This window comes from Perna viridis, chromosome 8 (assembly GCF_037379345.1).
Source record: "Perna viridis isolate PV_CMFRI_1.1 ecotype Kerala chromosome 8, ASM3737934v1, whole genome shotgun sequence".
Classification (NCBI taxonomy): domain Eukaryota; kingdom Metazoa; phylum Mollusca; class Bivalvia; order Mytilida; family Mytilidae; genus Perna; species Perna viridis.
In genome coordinates, this window is record NC_142452.1 from 11,977,048 (window position 1) to 11,989,371 (window position 12,324).

The 12,324-nt window shown below is 33.5% G+C and overlaps 1 long non-coding RNA gene across 1 annotated transcript; it reads left to right on the plus strand.

The window, feature by feature from the left end:
• Positions 1-296: 296 nt before the first annotated feature.
• LOC148609352 (uncharacterized) lies at positions 297-3,250 on the plus strand. Its single transcript, XR_015914432.1, has 3 exons — positions 297-606; positions 2,265-2,348; positions 3,163-3,250. It is a non-coding gene; the product is annotated as an uncharacterized LOC148609352 (long non-coding RNA).
• Positions 3,251-12,324: the final 9,074 nt, after the last annotated feature.

Here is a 12,324-nt window from a genome sequence, read left to right on the forward strand (position 1 = left end):
GTAATTATTTTTGGCTTAAATGCAACTACTTTTAATTTTTAATATCAATACGATTGGTAAATTAATCTTTTTAAATATTTGATATGTACATATTTTGCCTTTCATTATTATAAAATTGGAAGCAAATATAATTTTTTCATCACTACATCTCATCAAAATTGACGACACGACATTTGAGCTTTCCTTAGAGTGAACATTGATGTTCCAACGTACTTCGATATAATGTCAATGATGCGCATGCTGCAATTATTAATGTTTTGAATTATTATAAGCCGTCATTTTCGCGTAATTTTACTCAAGGGTTTAGTATAAGAAAAATATCAAATGCTTATTTTCGTACTATGGGTTTTTGTTTTGTTCGTCTTTGTAACTGTAGCTAGTTTTAAAATTGGGATAATCGCAAATAACACCTACAAAAATGCTTATGTAATCGTAGCGTATAGGGCAATTGGATTGAAAATGTGTGGAAGACAGTGCCTATACCAAGACCAATGTGTTGCCGTCAATTACAACCCCGAATCGCTTGTTTGTGAATTACTGAAAACAGAAAGAACATCAGAGTCTAGAATCGGATTTTTACACTATCCAATCAGTGGATTGACAATGGTAAGACTGTTTTTGTAATTAAAACAAAGCTTACCCAAGGGTGGTTTAATGCACCAATTTCACAAACGGTTTTAATTTTGTCTATCAGTTTCATATTTTTTTCTAATATCTTGTATTTATTTCATGTTTAACTAGACCTACCAGATAAATATCCCCTTGAAATAAACAAGTATGTAAGAAAATTTACGAAAAGATAACATGACTTAAACAATTATCAGAATTCATAGAGATAAAGACAAGACATGGAAAACAAACACACAGAACATAAAACAACCATAATAATACGTACAAAGTTCAAAAGTGAATGAACAGCTGAACGACATTCTCTTAATGTCACCCAAGAACATCACACGTACATGTTTCGTGTACAATGAAATGATAAGAAAATGTGACATAAAAATTGAATATCAAGTTCAATTTAAGGTGTGAATATTCCAACTGCGTGAACTGTACAAAGCTATGCACAGATTTTTACTTTTTACTTCACATTGTCAAGCTTAAAATAGATGATACCTTATATCTCTAGTAGATAAATTTTCTTAGTTTTTTTTCTGGAAGATGACCTTGAATGAACAAACTTCAGGATTTTATCTAAAATCATAAGTCACTGACTTCGGTTTTAGTGACATTCTTTCATATCTTAAAAAGAAAATTGGGGGTCATCGATCTCTTTTTGTAATATTTAAAAAACAACTAAAATTCTCATTACATTTCTATAGGACATTTTCCCGCAAATTATTTCATTTTGAAAGAGGCTTTACACAATTAATGCTTATAATTTTCCTATACAATATTTAGGCCAAAAATTCTAAAATACTTGAAACAATGTTTTTACATCACAATATTCAAGTTATGTTTAATAACTCTGTTATGCGATGACTCAACCTTGTTTAATTTAGCTATTGAATATTCATAAGATTATAGGAATGAATGATGAGGCATGCGCGTGAGGTCATCTTTGACACGGCCATTTCTAAGCTAACTGTTGTGTGCTTTGATGATGTTTAGATTTTTTGTGATATTTTATTGACGGATATTTTTAAATACAACCCAAACCCCTCCTCCTATCATAATTTCAGGTTCATTGACCATAATTTGTACTGTAGTTTTTTCCCTAAATTTATGTTGCACTACACATTGTGTTTTTTTATATGTTTTTGTTTGATAATTGCTCGTCATCATTATGCTTGTATGTTGTTTTTGTCGGAAAACTGTTTGTGAAATTATGGTGCAAATAGTTTATACCCACTTTTGCTTTTCAAGACATTATTATTTAATCATTCAAAAGCTGTTTCTGTTTGTACATATGTTTGTCAAGGGTTTAAAGTAAAATGCCACAAGAGTGGCACGAATTTTACCAAATTCAATTTGTTGTTTCATTTAATTAGGTTATGTCCTCAGAAAAGCAAACTGAGCTTGCTGCATACACTTTTTATTAGAAAACATTGTCAGAGCCTATCAAATAAAACAACTTAGAAATGTGCATACCCTTATGATTAATTCCTACATTGTATATAGGAAGGAGGAGCATTAAACATTATTTGTTTATTAAATTTATATATATATATATGTTTTATTTTGTAAGATGACAGAAAAGAATGCTAAGTGTAATAGGTATGATCTACCTTAAATTAAATGAAAAAAAAATTTGTCCACAGGATGTGGACCATTGTCACCCCAATCCATGTACAGAAAGCAGAGATGTTTAAAGACTAAAGGTGGATACTTTTGTCAGACTTTAAGTAAGATACGATAATATACCATTAGACGTAAGCAATGCTAAGCTAGCTACAGAATACACCCAGGTCAAAAATATATTAAATGATAAAATCAAAATATCTGTTACCGATAAACATAAAAAGAAAGTGTTTCCTGTCCAAGTGAATATGTTTAACATAAATAAAGCTATTTCATTGCTGTTGACATTGTAGCCCTTGTAAGAATTTCGCAAATCACATTTTTTTCTCTTTCTATGGCAATTTTTTGTAGTTGGTAGTTAGCCTAAAAACTTCCTATTTCATTTCAGGTCTTAAGTTCCTTTAGGAGAAATTTTGGTTTTAATTGTTTATTTATTTTTAAATTTCCTTAAAAATCACCAATTTTAAAATAAAATTGCAAATTCTATGACTTACCTGTCAACAAAATAAAAAAAAAAACATGACGGTGGGATAACAACGGGGTTGTTTTCTGTAAATTTATACGGTAAAAATTATATATGCTCCTTACTCAGATATTAAAGTAAAGCCAAACATTTTAGTATGAACTTAGTTATTAATGGTCATCTGATTTACATGATAAATAATGGAAAGTCCTACATCAACGTTTTGGTTGCAGTTATACGAGTATTTAGTTTTACGTCAAATTGAAGTCACGTCAAATGCTCAATCAAGTGGTTAACATATAAATCTATATATTTGAACGAAAATTACAAAGAACAGAACAACTTCCATGGTTTCAACTAAACATGTGTTTTTATATCATGTCGAATATCTGTAGTTTGACTTTTCACATTTGTAGTTTGCCATTTCCGATAAGCCCTAAAACCGTTTTTTGTAGCCACGCCTTGTGATCTAGTAATCTGCCAGGATGGTGGGACGTGCAAGAATGGAGTTTCATCATTTGAATGTTTGTGCACCAATGGGAGATTTGGCACTTTTTGTGAAAGTAATTTCTTCACACTTCTACATTTTCTTGCTTGTTTATTTGTTATCGTTTTTTTTTTGTTGCGGTTGTAGTCTGATGGAAGGTCAAAATTAAAATAAAAACATTCAATAATTAGGGAAAGTGAAAATCAAAAGACAAGGGGTGTGAAAGTTAAAAACTAAATTTAGAAGTTTTTGCGGAATGTTCATGTGGGTTTTAACACGACAACAATGGTATAAACCTTTGTATATAGTCGTGACCTTTAAGAGTACAATTCAAGGATTTTTCTCTACTAGTTTATATTTTGCTGTAATGGGTTTGATGTGTAAGTTTATCTTTCGACCTAACTTGATGAGTACATCAGCATTAAGATTATAAAGGATTTTTTATCCAATGTTCGATGTTTCAAATGACTGTTGAAATATTTTTTAAGGATATTTACATTTTATTACGTTTCATCCTGTGACAATATCCCCTAGTAGAGCAGGGAAACTAATTAGGGGTCCCCTGTAAAAATGCCAATCTTCATGCACAGGGAAAATGATTGATTGACTGTTGGGGTTTAACGCCCGAGCAGCAATATTTCAGCTATATTCAGGCGATGAACATGAAAGGGATGATCAAGTGAACATGAAATGATGATGATGAAATGAAAAAAGGGATTGGACACAAGGATAATAGGGTCGACAAATTTTAATTGCCACAAGATAAAAGGGAGGGCTGGCAATTTAGCCTCCTGTGGCGGAGCACAAAGATTCCTACTCCTATCGAATACCACAGCAAAGTTCTTTAACGTGCGAGAAAAGTGGTATCTTTCCCAACACGCCCCGTGCAGATCCGGGTGTTAAAAGAATAGGCCTGCAGCAGCGCTAAGCTTGTCGTAAAAGGCGACTAAACAGTGCTCAGAACCCTAGCCGGGGGCAGTTCTGTATATAATATATTATGCAAACACATTCTGCCCACAGAGCATCTGGGATGTGTGCCCCAGGTGGTGGAATGGGGTATCCCTGGCGTGTTACATGCTGGGGTTGTCAGGCTATAATACGGAAAACCTGACCGCAAACCTGGTGTTGCACCGTGTTGGGAAAGATGCCACGTTCCTCGCATGTTAAAGAACCCTACTGTGGTATTCTCCATAGGGCTCCGCCACAGGAGGCTAAATTGCCCGACCCTACCCACTTCTCCTTATTTCCAGTGGCAATCAAAATTTGTCGACCCCATTGTCCTTGTTTCCCATCCGTTTTTCATTTTATCATCAACTTCTTGTTCATCGTCTGAATATAGCTGAAATATTGCTTCTCTGAAGTTAAACCCCAACAGACAAACAAACAAACAACTTTCCCAACACGGTCCATCAGTATGGTTTGCGGTCAGATATTCCGCGTTACAGCCTGACAACCCCAGCATGTAACACGCCAGGTGTACCCCATTCCACCACCTGGGGCACATAACCCAGTTGCCCTGTGGGCAGAGCGCCTAGCCCCCAGCTAGGTTTCTGAGCACTATTTAGTCGCCTTTCACGACAAGCGTAGCGCAGCTGCAGGCCTGTGGTTTTTTTTTGGCACCCGGACCTGCACGGAGCCATGGAAAATGAGATTACACGCCTTTCTTTAATAGAATACAATCCTATCATACAATATTTACACTCTAATTTGTAATTTTCATAGACATAAATTTGAATACCCGTTCGCTCTTCATACTACACATATTGTATTTGAAGACAACGTTTTCATGATATATGACATTTAAAATTATGATACACATATACCTGTAGTTCTTAGCTAAATAAACAAATAAAAACGTAAAAGAACAGCTCAACAGTCAATTACATGTAATGCTGTATAAACAAAGTCTATAAATAATCTAATGCCATTTTCATTATTGTTTGTAAATTACTATCAAATTATTAATTTTCGTTAAGACATTTAACTTAAACTTTAAATATGATCTCCACCAATTAAGTAACGCGAACTGATCGAACTTAACTGCATTCAATTTGATGTTATTTCGAAATTTCCAAATTGCCCATTTACTCAAATAAATAAAAAGATTGTATCCTATGCGTTTCTCTCCTTGTGTATTTATTCCAAATAAATTGTCTTTGTCATTTAGATCCCAAATTGAAAGACTTAAATTGTGACATTCTTGTTGAATTCCTTCAATAATTATTATGATTTTCCTACGATTGAAAAAAAGATGAGACAAATCTTCTTTGTGATTTTTGCAAATTGACAATTGCCGTCAGACATGTTAATTTTTCAACGGGTCATAGTTTTCCTTTCCTCGTTTGTCTACCCCGGACTTGACTTTTTATGAGCAACTCGGCGGGTGTTTCTGGAAAAGCAGAGGACGCTTAACCTACCGGTGCACCTGGTCCATGCTCCAAGTTTTTGGTGGAGTCCGAGTTGCTCATTTACTTTTGTTGCTTTGTATGTATGATTTTAGTTACTTTGTGTTCTTTGTTGTGTGTGTCTGTTTTCCATGTCTGGTCTTTGTCCCTGGATTACATTCTTTTGATTACCGCTATAACCTTGGTTCCCTTGATTACTCTTTTGTAATCTAAGTTCTGTATATAATATATTATGCAAACATTTCCATTGAAATCATTTTATCTTAATTTCTATGGGCATCTTTTTAAGATTTCATCGTATTTCAGTCCAATCCAAGAAACCATCTACGAACATATTTGCAAACTTTAACTGACATTTGGTTTAACATCTTTGAGAAACATTTCTTTTATTGACTTGAATTTACACTCCTTCGGTTTAAGTTTAATCACTCGGTTCTTATTATTAATCACTTTAGATTTCAATCATTCCAAAATTATCATTTTCGATTTTTTCAGTACGTGTTCATGATTTTTATTTTTCAATACATTTATAACCCCTCTTGGAAAAACATTTTTTTTTACTTTTGAATATTCTGAAATGCAGTTTCTTTTATCAATTGAATTATAATAATTGTTTTCATTTTATGCCAAATATCACTCAGTTCTATTATTCTCTTGTTTGCTGACTCTGGACATATATGTCTAAGTCGTTAATGCCCATCCCCCCTCTCCCATTTTTAAGATCTTTTAATTTTTTTTCAATATTTCTTTTCTTTATTTCCTCATTCAAACTTGGACTGTCTTCTATTGTTAAGCATATAATTTTTGTTTTTGGTTAACTCCCACCATTCGATTATATTATCGAAATTTTCTATTTCATCTTTGCAGTTACCTCACCACGTTTTGAACATTTCTTTCAATTGTTCTTATTTAATAGTGTTTAAATAGATTACATAAACCAATAACCGGGACCCCTTTCATTTGTTTTCGGTATTAATTTACTGGCGACCATGTCATGATCACTAGATAGAAAATGGCAAATACTTTCATCAAATTATTGACTATTTAGAGACTCGCTTGAAAAGATATAGTTAATTCTTGACTTACTTGAACCTCTTTTGAAAGAAAACCGTTTAAGTTCCGGGTTGTTAACCCTCCAAATGTTTTTAAGTATGTTAAAATATTAAATTAAATTCAAGTAAAATGGTTTAGTTTACATTATTGTAATAATTTCTTGATAATATTATCATCAATATATCCCCTTAAAATGATTGTTTGAATGGCATATATGTCAGCCCAAAATCCAGACAAATGCTGAACAGTCCAAAATCTAGTCAAGTGTAAACATGTATAAAAGTAATTAAATTTACTTACTGGCATGTTTGTAATCATTTTCAACTTGGTACTCCGTAGAATTGTATTTATAAATACAAAAATACCTATAATATAAATAATGCTTATTTCGGTATGTTGAATGCGAGTTTCATTGGGTAACTCTCATCAGTAGTAATATATACACATACTAAGGAAGTGTGAGATCCAATGTGAACAAATTTACAAAAAAAAATAAAATTCTCTTACCCAAAAGTATCAAAACACAAAGCAAACAAGACTCCATTAAACCTATTAAAATTTGCTTGAGAATCGGAAGTTTATCCATATTCCATTTTGCAACAAAGGAAAAGAGGATATTAAGATCAGCAATATTCCTCATCTTAAAGTGGTAGTTTCCAAAATTCCACCATATTTAAAAATTCAATCTCAAGAAATGTGTCAATAAACGACCAAAGTCCGTATTCAACGATCATTAGGCACTGCATGCAAGATACATTATCGTCCATGCGTCACAGCTTCAAACAACATTGTATTTGTTTGTATAGCCCATAACCTTAATTGCCATATACCCGAGATAATACCGTATACAAATGTACTATTTTGAAAATAATAGATCGTTAACAACCATAAATCCTTCATGTCTTCAATCAACATCAAAACAAATTGTGAAGACTTACCTTGCATGTCCTGGATTCCCAACCTTCATTAGAATCCAAACAAAGAAAGGTATTTAGCAGGATCTTCATCGTGCTCCACGAAGGAGATGTACATTCACCTTACAAATATGTTGTCCGCAGTGAAGAATGAACAGCAAGCTAGCTGCAATACCACCTATTCTCGTAGTGATTTTAATCATATGTGGAAACTTAAAAATTCTAAAGATTTATTTCAAAACCTAAATTCCTGCAGTTTTTCGGAGATTAGTTCTCTTCAAACTTTGGACTTGTCAACCCTTTACAAGACTTTCTCACATGAAAAAGGACTTTTTCGTAAATATTTTTCTGATTTGAAAAATTGTGTTGTTCTTGGTTACAAATCCACATATTATTCTATTGTATCACGGAAGGTTAATGTATGCAACACAGACGAGCATGTTTGCAGCATGCTTGATTTCCTCATTGATAATATATTTGTCATATGTAGAGGAGCTATATTTTAGCAAGATGTTGACAATCTAATGGGTACTACAATCTTTTGGTAAATGGCTATCTTCAATTTATCCAACATATGCTCGGAATAAAGGAAACTACAGAAAAATCCTGTTCAGCATCTTAATTGCACATACATATCGATTTCGACAACAGTGGTCATCTCAGCACTTTTATTTATGATAAAATTTTCCTTAACTGTGCAGCAATATAACTTCATCTTGAACGCCATCAGTATTTGTGTAACTAACATCTGAATCAGAAAAATAAAAAAAATACGTCTCAAAAGGTCTCTTACCTAATTATTTTTCAAATATCAGTCCTTGGTTGAAATATAAAACAAAGCGTTATTATTGCTTTTTGTAAATTATTTGTATGCTGATATGACAACTGATTTACCAGTTATGACACTATAGCATCCAAATGCTATTTAATCACTATAGGTATGTTCACACCTCAATGGAAGAGAGGGGGTTTGGCGGTCTGTAAAACCTAGATTTAACCCACCATTTCGATTGAAATGCATGTACCAAGTAAGGACCATTGCGGTATCAGCTGTTCCGGAGGTGTAATATCTACTTTGACAGATCTATTTTGGATTTGACTTGACTATGGATCGGGTTATTGTTCGTTATTTTTTATATTTTGTTGCCTTTACTTCCTTTTCCAAAGTACATGCTAATATATTCGCTATGTGCTATTTTTGGTTGCACAGAGTTGGAAAGGCATTTTAGTATGGAAACAGATTCCAACTAACAAGACATGTAATGTATTTTCAGGGGTCTGGGCTAAGTTGCATGGGGCAGTGATATAGTTTTGCCCGACCCAAGACATCGTCTTAAATATTTTCAACAAATCATATCATTTCCGTTGTCACATCGTGCGACTTTGCCTTGTTTGTTTTTTCCAAAATATTTCTATCTCATCTTTGGTGGAGATGGATGTCATATCCGGGTTCTGATATTTTCTGGTATTCCCCTCAATTTGATTATCATGTCTGGCGACTATATCAAGCAAGACATCATGAATGGCTTTCGGGTAGTTTTTAGTTTCAATCATACTACCACAATATTCTTCTCTTGGTACAGACTACGATTGTTTTAGAACCTTACAGATTTTGACAAGATTCTACCCCAAAGAACTTGAGATAAAAGATACTACAGACACTGTGAGGTCAGCCTCATATCTTGACCTACACTTAGAAATAGATGATAAAGGAAAGCTATTGACCAAACTTTACGACAAATGTGACGCCTTTTCATTCAGAATTGTCAACTTTCCTTTCATCTCTGGCAACATCCCTTCAGCACCTGCATATGGAGTTTTTATATCGCACGTTATGCCAAAGCTTGCCGAAACCACGCAGACATTTTGTATCGCGCTAGAACTCTAACAAATAGGCCTCTGAACAGGGTTATGTTGCTACAAGATTGAAATCAACACTACAGAAGTTTCATAGTCGTCATTATGAACTCATGGATGAAAACTGATTTGTTCAACGTGTCATAGTTTTCCTTTCCTCTTTCGTCGACTCTGGACTCGGCGGGTGTTTCTAGAAAAGCAGAGGACGCTTACACGACCGGTGCACCTGGTCCATGCTCCCATTTTTTAGTGGAGTCCGAGTTGCTAATTTGCTTTTGTTACTTCGTATGTATGATTTTAGTTACTTTATGTTCTTTGTTGTGTATGTTTCTTTTCCATGTCTGTTCTTTGTCTCTGGATTACATTCCTTTGATTACCGCTATAACCTTGGTTCCCTTGATTATACTGTAGAAACAATGGTTATGTCAAATAATGTAGAGTATTGTTATGTTTTGTTTGCCATCCGATTTTTTCTATTTCAACTTCAAATTATTTTCATTAGACCAGTCTTGTACAGAAGGAATGTTTCATTCTTTTTACTGCATTTTATAATGTTGTTGATATAGACCATTCCAGCCATTCCCTTTCAAAATCATGTATAAAAAATAGCTGATAGATTTTGCATTTTTGTTAAAAAAGAACCTTGTTTTGATACCAGTACGTTTATATACATAAAGACTAAGTATGTTAAAAAGGGTGTATGAGGCCGTAATGAGAGTCTATTGTAATGTGTTGCAAGGATGTAAGGAGAGGAGTATTCACCATGGCATGTTCTAGTCTCTCTCTCTATGTAAACTTTTCCCATATAAACCTTATGCGGTTGAACTTCGTTTTCAGACCGAGAAGACTCAGAAAAAAGACGAATAAAGTACATTAAAACATTTTCTTGGTCAATTTTTTCTATGACAAAGAATTTAAGGTGACTTTCATTATAAAGACAGAGCTTTAACACTACAACAGACACTTCAATATATGGCCATGGAAACATTGTAGTACGATTAAATTTAGTTTTATTTTCCGATGAATTAAAAATGAAAAATCAGTTTTACCGAAAATTTAAAAGTAAAATTCGTGGCAATAAGCAAACTTTATCTTATATGAATCTGCCGAAATATTTTTGTATCAATGTATTTGATATTGATTTTTTATGCTTTTTATTCTTTTCAATTATAGCACACTGCAATATGATAATGAATGTACTCCTTATCTTGTAATTAACATCACCATCATAACCTACAATATTTTTTATTCAATTAACAATTCATTATGGTTCAATGTAATCATATTTTTTTTATTACAAGAAAGTCATTTATCCAATACGATTAAAATGTTATAGTTTTTTCTTGATAAGGAACGATATACGCATATAATTCTATATGTATTTTGTTAGATTTGATATATATTATATTTCACAGTACAGGCTAATCTGAATTATACCGTGTCCCTAACATCCAGTCAGTATACAAACAACGCCAGTGCAGTTTATGGACCTTATGACGTAGGCACAGGTTATAAGGCGTTGGCACGATTCACTCGAATGGACACAGAACAGTGTTGTGACATAGTAACGGTAAGATTTTTAAAGTCATTTTAAGAATAAAACGCTTCGTATACAAAGGATATATGAGGTGAAGTATTTAAAAATGATATTGTTTTACTTTGAGTAAAGATATAGTGCGATTAAGTGCATTTAAAAAAAAAAAACAATTTTTTAGCCTTTAATGTGCTTGATTTCTTGGGTATCTATGTTATAACATTCTCAAGTTAATCTTGTACTTAATTATAGTACAATAAATCATACGGAAATAAAGCTTTGGTCGGTGTCGATCATTAAAATTATCTCAAATTGAGATTTCCTCAAATCCTTGAGTTTTTCCTCAAATCTGAAATTTTAATGAAATTTGAGTTCAGGAAAGGTTTAAAGAAAGATATTTTCAAGATACAAATATATAGATTGTGGTAGAGATTCATCATACTTTGTAAAACATAATTCCAAATCATCTTCCAAATATACCGAAAAAGATGTGTTCAAAATGATGAATTTGTTTACGCACAACATATTTGTCCAGTGTGGTAGACGCGTTTTTCAACAAACGGTCGGCATTACAATGGGAACAAATTGTGCTCTACTTGCTGACCAATTCCTTTACTCTTTTGAGGCTGACTTTATAAGCTGATGTGATCCAAAAGAGAGAGCATCGTTTAGCTAGATCCTTAAATCACATATTTCCGCTATATAGATGACGTATTATCGTTAAAGAATTCTAGTTTCGGGGATTCGATACATCGCATCTACCCGATCAATTTGAGATAAAGGATACTACGGCCATGTGAAGTCATCCTCATATATAGTCCAACACTTAGAGATCAATGGTAAAGGAAAACTGTAAATCAAACTATACGCCAGACGCGCGATGACTTTTCATTCCGTATTGTCAACTTTCCTTTAATCTTTGGCAATATCCCTTCAACACCTGGGTATGGAGTTTTCATATCACAACTCAAACGTTATGTCAGAGCTTGCCGTAACCAAGCAGACATTTAGTATCGCGCTATAGGCTTCTTGAACAGGGTTATGTTGCTACAAGATTGAAGTCATCACTACATGAACTCGTGGATCGTTACGGTGTATCCATTTGCACCATGAAAACTGATCTACTCAACACGTCATAGTTTCCTTTTCATATTTCGTCTACCCTGGGCTTGACTTTTTATAAGTAAATCCGTGGGTGTTTGAGAAAAGCAGCGGACGTTCCCTACCAGTTACATCTGGTCCGTGCTCCCAGTTTATAATGGAGTCCGAGTTGCTCCTTTACTTTTGTTAAATTGTATGTATGAGTTCGGTTATTTTATGTTCTTTGTTGTGTGTGTCTTTTTCCGTGTCTGGTCTTTGTCCATGGA